Genomic DNA, 19768 nt, shown 5'->3' with positions numbered 1-19768 from the left:
TGCACGGGCAAGAAGAAAGCTGAATCAGCTGATGCCTGCCTTCGCCTAGCTTCGATAGAGCGTCTTTCTCCTCCTGGGCCCGCCCCTGTCTGACGTCAGTAACCTACGTAGGTTACTGACGTCAGACAGGGGCGGGCGCAGCAGGAGAAAGACGCGCCATCGCGAAGGCAGGCATCAGCTGATTCAGCTTTCTTCTTGCCCGTGCAGCGCCTTCGGACAGAGGAGAGAGGCGCTGCACGGGCCCGGTAAGAGGAAGGGGGGCCCGATGGAGGAGGGGAATGGCGGCGACGACCCCAAAGGGGGCGGGGCACGGACGGAGGATGTCGGGAGGCGGAGCTGAGGTGAGAGAGTAGTGAGGAAGGGAGGGGGCAGGGGCTTCTAGAAGTTTGCTTTTTCGGGGTGGGGGGAGCGGCGGAAAGTGGGGAGCAGCGGGGGGGGGGGGCAAGGCCGTCCGTACAGGACGCTCCTGATGAGCGCCCTTGCCCCCTCCCGATCCTTTTTTTATTTTTATTTTTTTATGTGTTTTCTGAGGTCCTTTGGACCAATCACAGCGCTTTTAGCTCTGCTAATGCGCTGGGATTGGCTCAAAGTTTGTTTATTTTTTCACTTAACACTTTTTCCTGGCACAGAGCTGTCCTAACGAGAGGTCCAGACCTCTCGTTAGTTTTCCTGCCTTTTTCCTGCGTAAAGGCAATCGGAAAAGGTTAGTGCATGTCGTTTCAATGGGGTTTTCACACTAATTGCTCATCTCCATTCCGTTTTCGTTAGCTGCTACTGTCGTCGGAAAATAGGCTTAAGTGCATGGAAAGGATAGGAACTTCTTCCCTGAGGGCTCATTTAACGATGAAAAACGTTTAGTGCATCTACCTCATAGTCTAAGCAATAAAGTTCATGACCTTCAAGCCCTGATGTTGGAGGCAGACTTAGATGTTGTTGCAATCATGGAGACGTGGCTCAATGGTTACCATGAATGGGATGCAAACATACCAGGCTATAATCTATTTAGGAAGGATAGAGAGGGTTGAAAAGGTGGAGGAGTAGCTCTGTATGTAAAAAATGATATCATGGTGACTGAAATGACAGGGACCTGGGGAAAAGAAGAAGCGATATGGATCACCTTAAAAAGAGAAGATAGAACCTCTGTCCATGTGGGTGTTGTCTACAGACCCCCGACACAATTAGAGCAACTAGATAAAGATCTGATTGCAGATATTCAAAAATTAGGAAAGAAAAAAGAGGTTCTGTTGATGGGAGATTTCAATCTGCCGGATGTAGATTGGAAGGTTCCGTCTGCAAAATCGGAAAAAAGTAGAGAGATCGTGGATGCCTTCCAAAGTGCTCTGCTCAGACAAATTGTGACGGAACCCACGAGGGAGGGAGCGACGCTGGATCTGGTGCTCACAAATGGGGATAGTGTGTCAAATGTCCGAGTGGGTGCACACCTGGGAAGCAGTGACCATCAAATGGTTTGGTTTGATATGACAGCTGAAGTGGAGGGTGGCCACTCAAAACTCAAAGTCCTGGATTTCAAGCGTGCTGACTTTAGTAAAATGGGGGAATACCTGAGGAAGGAGCTGATGGGCTGGGAGGACGTACAAGAAGTGGAAGGACAGTGGTCCAGGCTGAAAGAAGTAATAAATAGGGCCACAGACCTTTATGTAAGGAGAGTAAATAAAAGCAAGAGAAAAAGGAAACCAATATGGTTATCCAAGCAAGTGGCTGAGAAAATAAAGGCTAAAGAGTTAGCGTTCCAGAAATATAGAAAATCTCAAGAAGAGGAACACGGGGAGGAATACCGGATGAAACTGAAAGAAGCCAAGAGAGAGGTACGTCTAGCGAAGGCGCAAGCGGAAGAACAAATGGCTAGAAATGTAAGGAGGGGAGACAAAAATTTCTTCAGGTATATTAGTGAAAGGAGAATGACTAAAAAGGGAATTGTGAGACTAAAAGATACAGCGAAACACTATGTAGATAATGATGAAGAAAAAGCCAATTTGCTAAATAGATACTTTTGTTCTGTTTTCACTGAAGAAAATCCTGGAGAAGGACCAAGAGGGACTGGCAAAAGTACACCTGAGAATGAGGTGGATAGAGCACCGTTCACAGAAGAGAGTGTGTATCAACAACTTGGAAAGCTAAAGGTGGACAAAGCCATGGGACCGGACGGGATCCACCCCAGAGCCCCAGAGGGAGCTCAGAGAGGTTCTGGCGGGTCCTCTTAAAGATTTGATTAATAAATCCTTGGAGACGGGAGAGATTCCGAGGGATTGGAGAACGGCGGATGTGGTTCCTCTTCACAAAAGTGGTGATAAGGAAGAAGCTGGAAACTACAGGCTGGTAAGCCTCACTTCGGTTATTGGAAAAGTAATGGAAGCGATGCTGAAGGAAAAGATAGTGAATGTCCTGGAAGCCAATAAGTTGCAAGATCCGAGACAACATGGTTTTACCAGAGGGAAATCATGCCAAACATAGGCACCCCGTATAAGAGGCTTCTCCCCAACCTGAACCACGGCCTTCCCTGCCTGCCGAACCCACGTCCTCTCTCCTCGCCTGCACTCCTGTTCTTCAACAGTTTGCCTCCCTCCCGTTGCACTGCTGCTACCGGACCTGCGCTCGGCGCTCCTAAACAATGATACAATAGCGCAGGACCCAACTCTGCAGCTGCTAGCGCTTCCTATGCCGGTCCAGGAAGTTTACATCGGAAGCCGGCAGTGGCGTAGGTAGGGGGGCACAGAAATAGATTTGTTTAAAAAAAATGGCGCCTATAATCTCTGGTTTCTCTTCAGATCGAATAAATCTTTCGCCTTTTACTAAAGATTTCCGTGGAGAGGAGCATAAATGAGTTTCACTGAATTTTTGAAGGTCCTACCACTGGTAGGACTAAAAAAAAGAAATAAATAAAAAATGGCGCCTATGTAATTTTGAACCAGCGTAGCAGGACTGGCACATTTTTTTTAAATTTGCTTTTTCTCCCCTCCTACCTCACCGCACCTTTCCACAGCACGCTTCTCTCCCCAGCAACAACAAACAGCTTGATTGAGCCCGGCGTCGGATGATCCTTCCCTTTGCTTGCGTCATGAGTCCCACCCTCGTGCAGACAGGAAGACAGTGTCCGACTCCGAGCTACAGCAAGACGCGGTAGAGGGAAGGATTTGAGCGTCCTATTGCTGCAGGGGCTCTTAAATGAAGCAGGTTTGATGGTCGGGGGGGGGGGGGAAGAGGAGAGAAAGCCGCGCTAGATTCGGGGGGACAGAGAGAGGGCTGAAACAAGGCGGCGCTGGACTCAAGCGGGAGAGAGAGAGAGGGGCAACAAAGTGGTGCTGGACTCGAGGGGGGGGGGGGTGAAGGCAACAGGCAAGGAGGTTAGATAAAGCAGGAGACAGGGGAGGCTATCTAGACCTTTCACCCAAAACAATAGTAAACGCTATTGAAAACAATAGCCAAAAGATCATTAGAAATAAGGGACTGCCTATGCTTGGTCCACCTGTAAAAAGTCTAAAGCTGTTCTAGTTGGATAGGCAGTGCCTTAAAAGGTGAAAGGTAAAATGTTGTTATTTTTTTATAGCTTTTCATTTGAAAGTTTCCCATATGTAGATATAAATATAATGAAACGACAATTGAATATAACTAAAACAGCTTAAAAATTATTGTAGCTGGTAGAAACATCACTAATAAACACTGTATTTTGTGCTCATTTTTCTACACTGTTCTATATAATACAGATGGCCAAATTTCAGTGAGGTTATCCTGTTTCTTGATGGGTTCATGCTAGCAGTTGTAATCTGCCTTGGGAAGCCTGGTGTTATTAAGATGGAAAGCAGGAAGAGAGGAGGAAGATGGTGGACCATAGGAGGAGTAGGAGGGACAGTGAGAAAGAGAAGGGGAGACATGCTGTATATATTTCCAGAATACTGCAAATATTGTCCTGTTTAATATGTTATATTATTTTGGTTCACAATATTCATTTTTGGCACATAATACCTGGAATGTATTCAGTGTGCATATTATAGAGGTACTGGGGAGACAGCTGGTAGGGCTGCACCAGAACCACACAGTAAAGGATTCATTCTTAGCAGTGTTCAAAAGTTCTCCACTATCCTTTTACTGCTGACATAGGTGTTTCTCCCCACTGCAAGAATTTTAACTACTCTGTTCTGTTCCATCTGTTCCATACCCTGATCTTGGCCCCGCCCCATAACTTCACCTAGCCCCACCCACTTTAGCCTCCCCAAACAGCTGAGCCACCGACCGCCTATGATGCCAAACGAATCTCATTGAATTTTTTGATTGGGTAACTGGAGAATTGAATCATCGACATGCTATAGATGTAATCTACTTAGATTTTAGCAAAGCTTTTGACACGGTTCCCCACAGGAGGCTCTTAAATAAACTGGATGGGCTGAAGATAGGTCCCGAAGTGGTGAACTGGATTAGGAACTGGTTGACGGACAGACGACAGAGGGTGGTGGTAAATGGAGTTCACTCGGAGGAGGGAAAGGTGAGTAGTGGAGTGCCTCAGGGATCGGTGCTGAGGCCGATTCTGTTCAATATATTTGTGAGTGACATTGCTGTAGGGTTAGAAGGTAAAGTTTGCCTATTTGCGGATGATACTAAGATTTGCAACAGAGTGGACTCCCGGGAGGGAGTGGAAAGCATGAAAAAGGATCTGAGGAAGCTAGAAGAATGGTCTAAGGTTTGGCAATTAAAATTCAATGCGAAGAAATGCAAAGTGATGCACTTAGGGAGTAGAAACCCAAGAGAGACTTATGTGTTAGGCGGGGAGAGTCTGATAGGTACTGAGGGGGAGAGGGATCTTGGGGTGATAGTGTCCGAGGATCTGAAGGCGACGAAACAGTGTGACAAGGCGGTGGCCGTAGCTAGAAGGTTGTTAGGCTGTATAGAGAGAGGTGTGATCAGCAGAAGAAAGGAAATGTTGATGCCCCTGTACAAGTCATTGGTGAGGCCCCACCTGGAGTATTGTGTTCAGTTTTGGAGGCCGTACCTTGCGAAGGATGTTAAAAAAATGGAAGCGGTGCAAAGAAAAGCTACGAGAATGGTACGGGATTTGCGTTCCAAGACGTATGAAGAGAGACTTGCTGACCTAAACATGTATACCCTGGAGGAAAGGAGGAACAGGGGTGATATGATACAGACGTTCAAATATTGGAAAGGTATTAATCCGCAAACAAATCTTTTCCGGAGATGGGAAGGCGGTAGAACGAGAGAACATGAAATGAGATTGAAGGGGGGCAGACTCAGGAAAGATGTCAGGTAGTATTTTTTCACAGAGAGGGTGGTGGATGCTTGGAATGCCCTCCCACGGGAGGTGGTGGAAATGAAAACGGTAACGGAATTCAAACATGCGTGGGATATGCATAATGGAATCCTGTGCAGAAGGAATGGATCCTCACAAGCTTAGCCGAAATTGGGTGGCGGAGCAGGTGGGGGGAAGAGGAGTTAGTGGTTGGGAGGTGAGGATAGTGGAGGGCAGACTTATACGGTCTGTGCCAGAGCCGGTGATGGGAGGCAGGACTGGTGGTTGGGAGGCGGGAAGTACTGCTGGGCAGACTTGTTCAGTCTGTGCCCTGAATAAGGCAGGGACAAATCAAGGTAAGGTATACACATATGTTTGTTTTGTTGGGCAGACTGGATGGACCGTGCAGGTCTTTTTCTGCCGTCATCTACTATGTTACTATGTTACCACCTGAAGACAACATGAGACTGAAAGTGGAGTGATGACCACAGTCGTGACAAAAAGTAAGGGAGAAAGCGGGCAGTCCTGTTTGGTACCTCTTTTGAGACTGAAAAATTGAGAGATTGTGCTGTTGACTACAATTGCAGCCAATGGATTATTATATAAAAGTTTAATCTTCTGAATTAATTTAGGACTAAAAGCAAACCAGTGAAGTACTTGAAATAAGTAGCCCCACTCAATCTGATCAAATGCCTTTTTGGCATTGAGTGAGACTGCAAGAAATTGCCTATCAGAGTCTTCAGCCTGGGCTAGGATGTTCCAGAAGAGCCTAGAATTATCATTTGCTAACCTACTTGGATAAAGCCATTGGTCCCTATGTAATAAAAAAGGGAGAATCTTTTGGAGTCTTAATGCTAAAATTTTCACATAGATTTTGTTATCTATGTTAATGAGTGACATTGGTCTGTATTTTTTGACCTTTGTACGATCCTTATTGGGCTTTGGGATCACTATGATTGTAGATTGGAAGAAGGCGCCTGTCTCTGCCACAGCTTAAAGATTAGGGTTTAAAATAGGAATTGTAGATATTGATAAAAACAATTAGAATTTTAAAATAAAATAAAAAAGCAAGCAAACTTTATTAGCTAGTCTCCATTGCCTTTTCCCCATAGGTTTAAAACTTGAAGTTTCTGCCAAGCATTAACAGATAGCAGCTTATTTTCAAAAGAGATCACCAGCCATCTTCCGACACAAATCGGGAGATAGCCTGCTATCTCCTGAATCCGGCCACATCAGTATAATCAAAAGCCGATTTTGGCCGGCGCCAACTGCTTTCCGTTGCAGAGCCGGCCAAACTTCAAGGCAGGGTACAGAAGGTGAGACGGGGCGGGGTGGGGGCGGGGCGTAGTTACGAGATGGCCGGCTTCGCTCAATAATGGAAAAAAGATAGCTGGCTCGGACGAGCATTTCGCCGGCTGCACTTGGTGAATTTATTTTTAGGACCACGTATCAAAAAAGTGCCCCAATTGACCAGATGACCACCGGAGGGAATCGGGGATGACCTCCCCTTAATCCCCCAGTGGTCACCAACCCCCTCCCACCCCCAAAAAATTTAAAAAATAATTTTTTTTTGCCAGCCTGTATTGCCAGCCTCAAATGTCATACCCAGCTCCCTGACAGCAGTATGCAGGTCCCTGGAGCAGTATTTAGTGGGTGCAGGGCACTTCAGGCAGGAGGAGCCAGGCCCATCCCCCCCCTACCTGTTACACTTGTGGTGATAAATGTTGAGCCCTCCAAAACCCACTGTGCCCACATGTAGGTACCCCCCCTTCATCCCTAAGGGCTATGGTAGTGGTGTAGAGTTGTGGGGACTGGGTTTTGGGGGGGATTTGGGGGGCTCAGCACCCAATGTAAGGGAGGTATGCACCTGGGAGCAATTTTTGAAGTCCACTGCAGTGCCCCCTAGGGTGCCCGGTTGGTGTCCTGGCATGTCAGGGGGGGCCAGTGCTCTACAAATGCTGGCTCCTCCCACGACCAAATGCTTTGCATTTTGCCGGGTTTGAGATCGCCGGGCCCGGTTTCCATTATGGCCGGAAACCGAACCTGGCCATCTCTAAACCCGGCCCAAATGCTGACATTTGGCCGGCTCCAACCGTATTATCGAAACAAAAGATAGCCGGCTATCATTTTCGATAATACAGTTCTGCCACCACTATTTAGCTGGCGCCGTTCGATTATGCCCCTGTAGAAGGCACAGAAGGACCCAGTTCAGTCTTCATTCCCATCCACCCCTAGCTCAACATTTATAGTCAATTATTCTAATTGAAACAACAAGAGGGAATTTTCAATTTTCATTAGAGTCTGAATTACATTTAATTAGTTTCTAAGAAGCAAACCCTAAATAAATTACAAATTACAACAGTCAAAAGATCATTATATTCATCTGATATACCTAGTGCCTTAAGAAGTTTTAATTAAACAACTCTATAATACTAAGATGCAGACAGTAGTCCAGCAACAAGAGGGGTGCTATCCAGTCTTTTGCATTGAGTGTCACAAGTATGATTATCTCCCATTTGGTGAGATGTCATATGTGTGTGCTCGATGCAAAGAGCTCCTAGCTCCAGTGCTTTTTTTGTGCCGGTACGCAACGGTATGGCGTACCGGCACCTTTTTTTGCCCGCCTCGCCCCCCCCCCCCCCCCCCCGCGACACTCCGGGCGAGTCCTGCACTTAGTTTTTTTTTTTTAAAGACTCAGAACGTGCGAACGATGCAGCCGGCAGCGATTGAAAGAGGCTATCTGGGCTGGCGTCTGCATTGGAGCTTCCCTCACCCTCTGCGAGTCCCGCCTTCGTTGTTACAACTTCCTGTTTCGCGGGACTCGCAGAGGGTGAGGGAAGCTCCGACGCAGACACCAGCCCAGACAGCCTCTTTCAATCGCTGCCGGCTGCATCGTTCGCACGTTCTGAGTCTTAAAAAAAACAAACCTAAGTGCAGGACTCACCCGGAGTGTCGTGGGGGGGGGGGAACGATTGGGGAGAGAAAGAGGGAAACCAACAGAGGGAAGGATTGGGGAAAGAGGGAAACCAACAGAGGGAAAGATTGGGGGGAGAGAGAAAGAGGGAAAACAACAGAGGGAAGGATTGGGGAGAGAGAGAAAGAGGGAAACCAACAGAGGGAAGGATTGGGGAGAGAGAGAAAGAGGGAAACCAACAGAGGGAAGGATTGGGGAGAGAGAGAAAGAGGGAAACCAACAGAGGGAAGGATGGGGAGAGAGAGAAAGAGGGAAACCAACAGAGGGAAGGATTGGGGAGAGAGGGAAAGAGGGAAACCAACAGAGGGAAAGATTGGGGAGAGAGAGAAAGAGGGAAAACAACAGAGGGAAGGATTGGGGAGAGAGAGAAAGAGGGAAACCAACAGAGGGAAGGATTGGGGAGAGAGAGAAAGACGGAAACCAACAGAGGGAAGGATTGGGGAGAGAGGGAAAGAGGGAAACCAACAGAGGGAAATATTGGGGAGAGAGAGAAAGAGGGAAAACAACAGAGGGAAGGATTGGGGAGAGAGAGAAAGAGGGAAACCAACAGAGGGAAGGATTGGGGAGAGAGAGAAAGAGGGAAACCAACAGAGGGAAGGATTGGGGAGAGAGGGAAAGAGGGAAACCAACAGAGGGAAATATTGGGGAGAGAGAGAAAGAGGGAAAACAACAGAGGGAAGGATTGGGGAGAGAGAGAAAGAGGGAAAACAACAGAGGGAAGGATTGGGGAGAGAGAGAAAGAGGGAAACCAACAGAGGGAAGGATTGGGGAGAGAGAGAAAGAGGGAAACCAACAGAGGGAAGGATTGGGGAGAGAGAGAAAGAGGGAAACCAACAGAGGGAAGGATTGGGGAGAGAGAGAAAGAGGGAAACCAACAGAGGGAAGGATTGGGGAGAGAGAGAAAGAGGGAAACCAACAGAGGGAAGGATTGGGGAAAGAGAGAAAGAGGGAAACCAACAGAGGGAAGGATTGGGGAGAGAGAGAAAGAGGGAAACCAACAGAGGGAAGGATTGGGGAGAGAGAGAAAGAGGGAAACCAACAGAGGGAAGGATTGGGGAGAGAGAGAAGAGGGAAACCAACAGAGGGAAGGATTGGGGAGAGAGAGAAAGAGGGAAACCAACAGAGGGAAGGATTGGGGAGAGAGGGAAAGAGGGAAACCAACAGAGGGAAATATTGGGGAGAGAGAGAAAGAGGGAAACCAACAGAGGGAAGGATTGGGGAGAGAGAGAAAGAGGGAAACCAACAGAGGGAAGGATGGGGAGAGAGAGGGAAACCAACAGAGGGAAGGATGGGGAGAGAGAGGGAAAAACAGATGGAAGGATTGGGGAGAGAGGGGAAAACAGATGGAAGGATGGGGAGAGAGGGGAAAAACAGATGGAAGGATGGGGAGAGAGAGGGAAAACACAGATGGAAGGATTGGGGAGAGAGGGAAAAAACAGATGGAAGGATGGGGAGAGAGAGGGGAAAACAGATGGAAGGATGGGGAGAGAGGGGGAAAAACAGATGGAAGGATGGGGAGAGAGAGGGGGAAAAACAGATGGAAGGATGGGGAGAGAGAGAGGGAAAACAGAAGGATGGGGAGAGAAAGAGGGAAGACGCTGGATGGAAGAATGCAGAAAGAAATAGGGGAGACACTGGAAGGATGGGGAGAGAAAGCAGAGCTGCTGGATGGAAAAGGGGAATAGAGAAAGACTGGAGAATAAGAGGAAGGGGCATGGGGAGAACAAGGGTGAGGAAAAGATGAAAAGCCACAGGTAGATGAAGGAAATTAAAGAATGGATAGTAAGAATGAATTAAATCTGGACAGAGAGAGACAGCCTGAAAAATGTTGAAGAAAGCAAAGAAAAAGGAGACAAAAATGACAAATGACACAGAAGAGTTAAGCGAAAACAAAGGAAAGCAGAATCACAGACTGGGACCAATATGGAAAGAAAAACAGTCACCAGACAGCAAAGGTAGAAAAAAATCATTTTATTTTCATTTTAGTGTTTGTAATATGTCCAATTTGAGAATTTACATTGGTTGTCTTATTTTGCACTGGGTATACTGGAGCTGTAAGATCTTACAGAGATTATTTATCATGAAAAAAAATCACGTTATTTTTTTCTCCTATAGTACTATAATATTTTCAATGATGTCTGTTTATATGCGCCATGGCTGGTATAGGGGGTGTGGTTAATGTGGGTGTGGCTATCATAGGGGTGGAGCCATATGTGGTGACCCCGCCCATAATGAGTACCAGCACCTTTTTTTCTACAAAAAAAGCACTGCCTAGCTCTCAGAGAATGAGTCCATTCTCATGAGGCTAGAGTAGCAGACTTGGAGGAGCTGAGAGAGACAGAGAGGTACATAGAGGAGGCCTACAGGGACGTTGTAGAGAAGTCCCACCTTCAATCTGGCAGCCCCTGTGTTGCCTTGGAGGAGGGAGGCCTTCTAAAAAGAGAGCATCACCCTGGTGAGGATGGAAGTAATCCTGTAGACAGGACCAACACACCAGGGAATGCAATATCCTTTTGCACCGAGGATGTGTCTCCAGGGGCTAGTGCCCAGGTGGGAAGGGTTAGGACGACTGTTGTAGTTGGTGATTCGATTATTAGGCATGTAAATAGCTGGGTGGCTGGTGGACGTGAGGATCGCCTGGTGACTTGCCTGCCTGGTGCAAAGGTGGCGGACCTCACGTGTCACCGAGATAGGATTTTAGATAGTGCTGGGGAGGAGTTGGCTGTCTTGGTAAATATGGGTACCAATGACATAGGAAAATGTGGGAGAGAGGTTCTGGAAGCCAAATTTAGTCTCTTAGGTAGAAAGCTCAAATCCAGAACCTCTAGGGTAGCATTTTCTGAAGTGCTACCCATTCCACGCGCAGGGCCCAAGAGAAAGGCAGAGCTCTGGAGTCTCAATGGGTGGATGAGACGATGGTGCAGGGAGGAGGGTTTTAGGTTTGTTAGGAACTGGGCAACATTGTGGGGAAGGGGGAGCCTATTCCAAAAGGTTAAAGGATATAAAACAGAGAGTAGGGTTAAATGGTCAGTATTCCCAATGGAGAAGGATAGATAGTGGGGTTCCTCAGGGGTCAGTGCTGGGGCCGCTGCTTTTTAACATATTTATAAATGATCTAGAGATGAGAGTAACTACTACTACTACTACTACTATTTAGCATTTCTATAGCGCTACAAGGCATACGCAGCGCTGCACAAACATAGAAGAAAGACAGTCCCTGCTCAAAGAGCTTACAATCTAATAGACAAAAAATAAATAAAGTAAGCAAATCAAATCAATTAATGTGAACGGGAAGGAAGAGAGGAGGGTAGGTGGAGGCGAGTGGTTACAAGTGGTTACGAGTCAAAAGCAATGTTAAAGAGGTGGGCTTTCAGTCTAGATTTAAAGGTGGCCAAGGATGGGGCAAGACGTAGGGGCTCAGGAAGTTTATTCCAGGCGTAGGGTGCAGCGAGACAGAAGGCGCGAAGTCTGGAGTTGGCAGTAGTGGAGAAGGGAACAGATAAGAAGGATTTATCCATGGAGCGGAGTGCACGGGAAGGGATGTAGGGAAGGACGAGTATGGAGAGATACTGGGGAGCAGCAGAGTGAATACATTTATAGGTTAGTAGAAGAAGTTTGAGCAGGATGCGAAAACGGATAGGGAGCCAGTGAAGGGTCTTGAGGAGAGGAGTAGTATGAGTAAAGCGACCCTGGCGGAAGATGAGACGGGCAGCAGAGTTTTGAACCAACTGGAGAGGGGAGAGGTGACTAAGTGGGAGGCCAGCAAGAAGCAGATGGCAGTAGTCTAAACGAGAGGTGACAAGGGTGTGGATGAGGGTTTTGGTAGAGTGCTCGGAAAGAAAGGGGCGGATTTTACGGATGTTGTAAAGAAAGAAACGACAGGTCTTGGCGGTCTGCTGGATATGAGCAGAGAAGGAGAGAGAAGAGTCAAAGATGACCCCAAGGTTTCGAGCTGAGGAGACAGGGAGAATGAGAGAGCCATCAACAGAAATAGAAAACGGGGGAGCGGGGAGGTGGGTTTGGGGGGGAAAATGAGAAGCTCAGTTTTGGTCATATTTAATTTCAGGTGGCGTTGAGACATCCAGGCAGCAATGTCAGACAAGCACGCTGAAACTTTGGTTTGGATGCAAGGTGAGATATCAGGGGTAGAAAGGTAGATTTGGGAGTCATCAGCATAGAGATGGTAGGAAAAGCCATGGGATGAGATTAATGAACCAAGGGAAGAAGTGTAGATAGAAAAGAGGAGGGGACCAAGAACAGAACCCTGAGGTACGCCGACAGGCAGAGGGATAGAAGTAGAAGAGGATCCACCAGAGTGAACACTAAAGGTGCGGAGGGAGAGGTAGGAAGAGAACCAGGAAAGGACAGAGCCCTGGAATCCAAGTGAGGACAGGATATCGAGAAGTATGCTGTGATCGACAGTGTCAAAAGCAGCGGAAAGATCAAGAAGAATGAGGATGGAATATTGACCTCTGGATTTAGCCAGTAATAGGTCATTGGAGACTTTAGTAAGCGCAGTTTCGGTTGAGTGGAGAGGGCGAAAACCAGATTGTAATGGGTCAAGAATAGCATGTGAGGAGAGAAAATCAAGGCAGCGGCGGTGAACAGCACGCTCAAGTAATTTGGAGAGAAAAGGAAGGAGGGAGATGGGTCGGTAATTAGAGGGACAAGTAGGGTCAAGTGAAGGCTTCTTAAGGAGAGGTGTGACCACAGCATGTTTAAAGGCAGCAGGGACAGTCGCAGTGGAAAGTGAGAGGTTGAGAATGTGACAGATAAAAGGAATAAGAGTAGGAGAGATGGCATTAAGAAGGTGGGTGGGAATGGGATCAGAGGAACAGGTGGTACATTTTGAGGAAGAAAGGAGAAGTGTAGTTTCCTCAATAGTAACTTCAGGAAAGGAGGAAAGGGAATGAGGGGAAGGAGAGAGAGGGGAACGGACTAATGGAGAGAGAGGTGGTGAGGTAGAGAAAGCAAGGTTTATCTTTTGAACCTTGTTGTGAAAGAATTCAGCAAGGGTCTGAGGAGATAATGAAGGGGGAGTTGGGGGAGGGGGCACCTTGAGGAGAGAGTTCAATGTGGTGAAGAGAAGTCGAGGATTAGAGCCAAGAGAGTTGGTCAGTTGGATATAATAATCCTGTTTGGCACGTAAAAGAGCAGATTGGAAGGAGGTCAGCATGAACTTAAAGTGTAAGAAATCAGCAAGGGCCCGAGATTTCCGCCAGAGGCGTTCGGCGGAGCGGGTACAGGAACGTAGGTAGCGGATATTAGAAGTCAGCCAAGGTTGGGGTTTTGTACGCCTTACAGGGCGGGTCATCAAAGGTGCAAGAGTGTCTAAGGCAGAGGATAGAGTATTGTTGTAAGAAGAAACAGCCTCGTTGACAGACGTGGATGGTGACACAGTAGAGAGGAGGTTTGAAACATGGGAGGATAGAGATGAAGGGTCAATATCGTGAAGATTCCTAGATAAATTAGATAGGATAGGACGGGACTGGGAGGGAGGGGATTTAAGTGTGAAAGTTATAAGTGAGGTAATTAAATTTGCTGATGACACAAAGTTATTCAAAGTTGTTACATCGCGAGAGGATTGTGAAAAATTACAAGAGGACCTTACGAGACTGGGAGACTGGGCATCTAAATGGCAGATGACATATAATGTGAGCAAGTGCAAAGTGATGCATGTGGGAAAGAGGAACCCGAACTATAGCTACGTAATGCAAGGTGGGTGTGGCTTGGATCTCTTTCAGGGAGAGAAAACTAACAACTTATAGCAGCAGCTTCAGAGAGCATTTTCCATCTCACAGATAGGCTGCAGAGAATACCTTCTCCTGCTTTAGACTTAATCCTACCCACCCTACCCCTCTACCCACCCACCCCTAGAGTGACATGTCTTATATAACCTCCCTATCAACCCACTCATTACTTTACCTCACCCACTTCTATTCTTCTATCACCTTCTCGCACTACTCCAACCAGAGTTACACCTAATCACACTGACCACCCTTCAACATCTTCTGTCCTTCTGTGACTGTTCTCTTGTGCTTGACTGCTTAAATATTTTAAATTTAAATGCTTTACTTTTTGTCTATTAGATTGTAAGCTCTTTGAGCAGGGACTGTCTTTCTTCTGTGTTTGTACAGCGCTGCGTACACTTTGTAGCGCTCTAGAAATGTTAAATAGTAGTAGTAGTAGTAGTTCCACGTTAGGAATCACTGACCAAGAAAGGGGGTCGTTGTTGCTGATACATTGAAACCCTCTGCTCAGTGTGCTGCGGCGGCTAAGAAAGCAAATAGAATGTTAAGTATTATTAGGAAAGGAATGGAAAACAAAAGTGAGGATGTTATAATGCCTTTGTTTCAGTCCATGGTGCGACCGCACCTCGAATATTGTGCTCAATTCTGATCACCGCATCTCAAAAAAGATATAGTGGAATTAGAAAAGGTACAGAGAAGGGCGACAAAAATGATAAAGGGGATGGGACAACTTCCCTATGAGGAAAGGCTGAAGTGTCAAGGGCTCTTCAGCTTGGAGAAGAGACGGCTGAGGGGAGATATGATAGAGGTCTATAAAATAATGAGTGGAGTGGAACTGGTAGACGTGAATCATTTGTTTACTCTTTCCAAAAATATTAGAACTAGGGGGCATGCGATGAAGTTACAAAGTGGTAAGTTTAATACGAATCAGAGAAAGTTTTTCTTCACTCATGTAATTAAACTCTGGAATTCGTTGCCGGAGAATGTGATAAAGGTGGTTAGCTTAGTGGGGTTTAAAAAGGGTCTGGACGGCTTCCTAAAGGAAAAGACCATAGACCATTAAATTGACTTGGGTAAAATCCACTGCTTATTTCTGGGATAAGCAGCATAAAATGTATTGAGCTTTTTTGGGATCTTGCCAGTTATTTGTGACCTGGATTGGCCTCTGTTGGAAACAGGATGCTGGGCTTGACTGACCTTTGGTCTGTCCCAGTGTGGCAATACTTTTGTACTTATTTACTGTTTAGATAGGAATCCTACTATATAAATGAAGAGTGACCGACGTGCCACACATGCGCAGAACAGCTGTTCTGCGCATGTGTGGCACGTCACAGATCTTTTCCAACGTTGCTAGAGGCAGTAAGCGGCACGTACTGACAGGACCAGCGGTACGTCACAGCTGTCTTGCAACGTCGTTACACAAAACACTGTACTTTTAAGGAATATAAAAACTGTTACACACACGTTTAAATCCTTATGCCCAACCACGAGGACTACAATACAAAACGCCCAGTCACTCATATGTGCACTTACTCCTCCAAGAAATACAGGAACAGCTTTTGACATGTTCCCGCCACTTCATCTTTGACCTGCTGTCCAGCCGCCGCCCCTGTCGGTTCCTCGACATCCATGATCCCACATTATAAAGAACCCGCTTCCTCCTCCCAGTATCCTGAATGGAAGAGTTTCGCGCAAGATCCTCCGTCCACGTAACCACCTTTGCGCCACTCAGGGCCAATCGCTATTCCCTTCCGAACTGAGAGGTTGGATTCGCGCGAGTTCTCTCCAATCAGAAATAAGATGGGGTAGCGTGGGTGGAACCTGCTGTGGGCACTGGAGAATAGAGAGTGGTGGCAGTGGGGCTGTCCTCCGGGTAGAGCACGGATGGATCTCCCGCAACCACCTCCTCCGCCCACCCATTTCAAACAATCACCCTCTTCAGCACACCTAAGCCCTGCCCGTCTGTAGCCTTCCCTTCCAGGTTGTTCTCTCAGAGTCCTGCCCTCACGGAAAGAGGAAATGACGTCAGAAGGCAGATGAAGGGAAGGCTACAGATGGGCAGCGACGGAGAATCGCTGGGGGCCTGGAGGGGGGGGGGCAGGAGAGAGATGAGAATCGCAGGGTGGCTACAGGGGGGGCAGGGGACAGAGGAGAATCGCTGGGTGCCTGGAGGGGAGGCAGGGGAGAGAGGAGCCTCGCTGGGTGGATGGAGAGGGGGGCAGGGGAAAGAGGAGACTCGCTGGGTGGCTGGAAAGGGGGGCAGGGGAGAGAGGCGGCTCGTTGGGTGGCTGGAGAGGGGGGGCAGGGGAGAGAGGAGAATCGCTGGGTGGCTGGAAAGGGAGGCAGGGGAGAGAGGAGACTCGCTAGGTGGCTGGAGGGGGGCAGGGGAGAGAGGAGAATCGCTGGGTGGCTACAGGGGGCGCACACACTGTCTCTCCCTCAATTCACTCACACTCTCTTGCACACAGATGCACACACACACACACACACATACTTTCTATGTCTCTCTCTTTCACACAGATGCACACACACACACTTTCTATGTCTCTCTCTTTCACACAGATGCACACACACACACACACACACACACACACACACTTTCTCTGTCTCTCTCTTTCACACATGCACACACACACAGACAGACGTTCTCTGTCTCTCTCTCTCACACACTCACTCTCACACACACACGTTCTCTGTCTTTCTCTCTCTCACACACTCACTCTCATACACACACATATACACACTCTCACTCTCTCTCTCTTTACATTTCAGAAATAAAACATATTGCTCGTTTGGCTATTTCATTACATTACGCACAACAGAAATGTCGCCCGTTGTAACGGGCTTTACGGCTTGCACACTCACTCTCTCTCACACACACACACACACACACACATATACACACTCTCACTCTCTCTCTCTCTCTCTCTGTACATTTCTAAAATAAAAAAGCTTGCCCGTTTGGCTATTTCATTATATACAACAGAAATGTCGCCCATTGTAACGGGCTTTACAGCTTGTGATTAGTATATAAGACACAATTTAGGAGCAAGGAAATCTGCAAATGCTTGGTAGAACTCTAGGGGCTTTTCCTTGTGGAAAAGATTTGATGACTTCCAAAATCTCTTGAGTAGAGATATCAGTTTCTAATTTGGAGTTCTGAGTGGGAGATTCAGTGGGGTGCTGTAGGTTTCTTGTAAATTGCTGGAATGCCTCAAAGGAGAAGTGAATAGCAGAGTTATATAATATTTTGTAATAGCTTTGAAACTGGTGAGCAATTTCCGAGTTAGAATCAATTATTTGTGGGACCCGGTTGAAATTGTGGCAATTAACCTTGAATTTTCATCCAAATCCTCCCCACCTCTCTCTCCCTTAGTCCTCACCCCCTACTCTCCTTCTCAGAAGTTTCTACTGAGGAAACTGCCCTTCTTCTTTCCTCCTCTAAATGTATTACCTGTTCCTCTGATCCCATCCCCACTTATCTACTTAACACTATCTCTCCTACTATCAACCCAGTCATCTGTCACATCCTTAATCTTTCACTCTCCACTGCAACTGTTCCTATGGCCTTCAAACATGCTGTTGTCACTCCACTCCTTAAAAAATCCTCACTTGACCCTACCTGTCCCTCCAACTATCGCCCCATCTCCCTTCTCCCTTTCCTCTACAAATTACTTGAACGTGTCATTCACCGCCGTTGTCTTGACTTTCTTTCTACACAACCTATTCTTGACCCACTCCAATCTGGTTTTCGCCCTCTTCACTCTACTGAAACTGCACTTACCAAAGTCTCTAATGACCTGCTACTGGCTAAATCCAGAGGTCTCTATTCTATCCTTATCCTTCTTACCTTGAACCTGTGGGATTCTTAGAGCTGGTTTGGTTTAGTAGCAGTCTGCCTGTGTTCTAAAACTTTTCTTACTAAACTGTTTGAGGGACTAAGGCTGTTAGAGTCCTAAAACTTTCCTTCTATAACTGTTTTGAGTATATATCTTATCTAAACTTTAAGAGAGAAAAACAACAACAACAAAAAAACCAACCCACTGTTCTTTCTTTTGCCGTGGGTCTATCCTATTCCTTAATCTAAAATTGCTAGTTTTACAACTTTGGGCTAGAAGGTTTTTCTTTAAATTGTATTAAATTGCTGTGCTGGTGATTTCCTATTCTTTGTGCTGAAATCGTGTAGGGGGTGCTCTCTGGGGCTGTGCTTTTCTCTACCCAGTGAAGTAAGCCATTTCATTTGCATTAACAGATAGAGTCTTGCGGGCACCTAGACAAGATTTTAGAAAGTGCTGGGGAGGAGCCAGCAGTCTTGGTACACATGGGTACCAATGACGTAGGAAAATGTGGGAGAGAGGTTCTGGAAGCTAAATTTAGGCTTTTAGGAAGGAAGCTCAAATCCAGATCCTCTAGGGTAGCATTCTCTGAAATACTACCTATTCCACGCACAGGGCCCAAGCAACAGGCAGAGATCCGGAGTTTCAACGCGTGGATGAGACGATGGTGTGGGGAAGAGGGTTTTAGATTTGTCAGGAACTGGTCAGCATTCTGGGGAAAGGAGAGCCTATTCCGAGCTGATGGGCTTCACCTTAACCAGGGTGGGACCAGGCTGCTGGCGTCAACTTTTAAAAAAGAAATAGAGCAGCTTTTAAACTAGAAACGGGGGGAAGGCCGACAGTTGCTCAAAAGCGCATGGTTCAGGATAAGGTATCTTTTGAGGATATCACCCAGACAGGGAAGAAAAGGTTACTTGTAAGTAAGGATGTCAAAGAAATCGTAGTAGATCAGATGGTCTTAAATAAAATTAATAATGACCAGACAGAAGATAACACATTAATAATGCCATTTATTAAACGCAATATAAAACGGAACAACAAGCATGCATTGAAATGTCTATACGCAAATGCCAGGAGCCTGAGACATAAGATGGGAGAGCTGGAGTACATTGCACACAATGAAAATTTGGATATTATTGGCATCTCTGAGACCTGGTGGAAGGAAGATAACCAATGGGACAGAGTCATACTGGGCTACAAATTTATATCGTAGCAATAAGGTGGATAGGATAGGAGGAGGGGTAGCACCAGGGCTTTTTTTGAGGGGGTACTCGGGTGTACTGAGTACCGGCACCTTTTCCATGGTCCCCAAGTTTTAATGAAAAAGCTCAGGCTCTACACACCAATTCTGCCTTGTCATAGATTCTGTGACTGGTTGCAGGGGGCCTGGCTATTGTGGAGTGGGCCCCTCAGTGATCACACCACCTCTGAAGGGTGGCCTAGCATTTGAGTACCGGCACCTTTTTCGCTAGAAAAAACGCACTGGGTAGCACTGTATATAAATGAGAACCTTGACTCGGATAGGCTGCAAATATTGCAGGAGACAAAACCCCTATTGGAATCTTTGTGGATTGAAATTCCATGTGAAAAGGGGAAATGGACAGTGATAGGAGTGTACTATCGTCCGCCTGGCCAGGACAAGCGGACAGACGCAGCAATGTCAAAGGAAATTAGGGAAGCGAATAAATTGGGCAATGTAATATTAATGGGTGAGTTCAATTATCCACATATAGACTGTGTTAATGTAACATCGGTACACGCTAGGGAGGTGAAATTTCTTGATGAAATCAAGGACGGCTTCATGGAACAGTTGGTTCAGGAGCTCACAAGAGAAGGAAAAATACAAGATAAAACATAAGGAATGCCAAGCCAAATGCAAAGCGGAGATAAGGAGGGCAAAAAAGGACTTTGAAAAAAAGTTAGCGTTAGAAGCGAAAATACATAGTAAAAATTT

The 19768-nt window shown here is 46.7% G+C and overlaps 1 protein-coding gene and 1 non-coding gene across 3 annotated transcripts in view; both read left to right on the top strand.

Annotated features, from left to right (window-relative positions):
- Positions 1-19768, top strand: part of LOC115473772 (UDP-glucuronosyltransferase 1-9-like) — a 423701-nt gene that overhangs the window by 27333 nt on the left and 376600 nt on the right. The gene's annotated exons all lie outside the window — the stretch shown is intronic.
- Positions 2767-2882, top strand: LOC115475217. The gene has a single exon (XR_003942989.1). It is a non-coding gene; the product is annotated as a U5 spliceosomal RNA (small nuclear RNA).

This window comes from Microcaecilia unicolor, chromosome 7, assembly GCF_901765095.1.
Source record: "Microcaecilia unicolor chromosome 7, aMicUni1.1, whole genome shotgun sequence".
Taxonomy (NCBI): domain Eukaryota; kingdom Metazoa; phylum Chordata; class Amphibia; order Gymnophiona; family Siphonopidae; genus Microcaecilia; species Microcaecilia unicolor.
The sequence above is the reverse complement of the archived record's forward strand: the minus strand, read 5'-3'. Positions and strand labels throughout refer to the sequence as shown.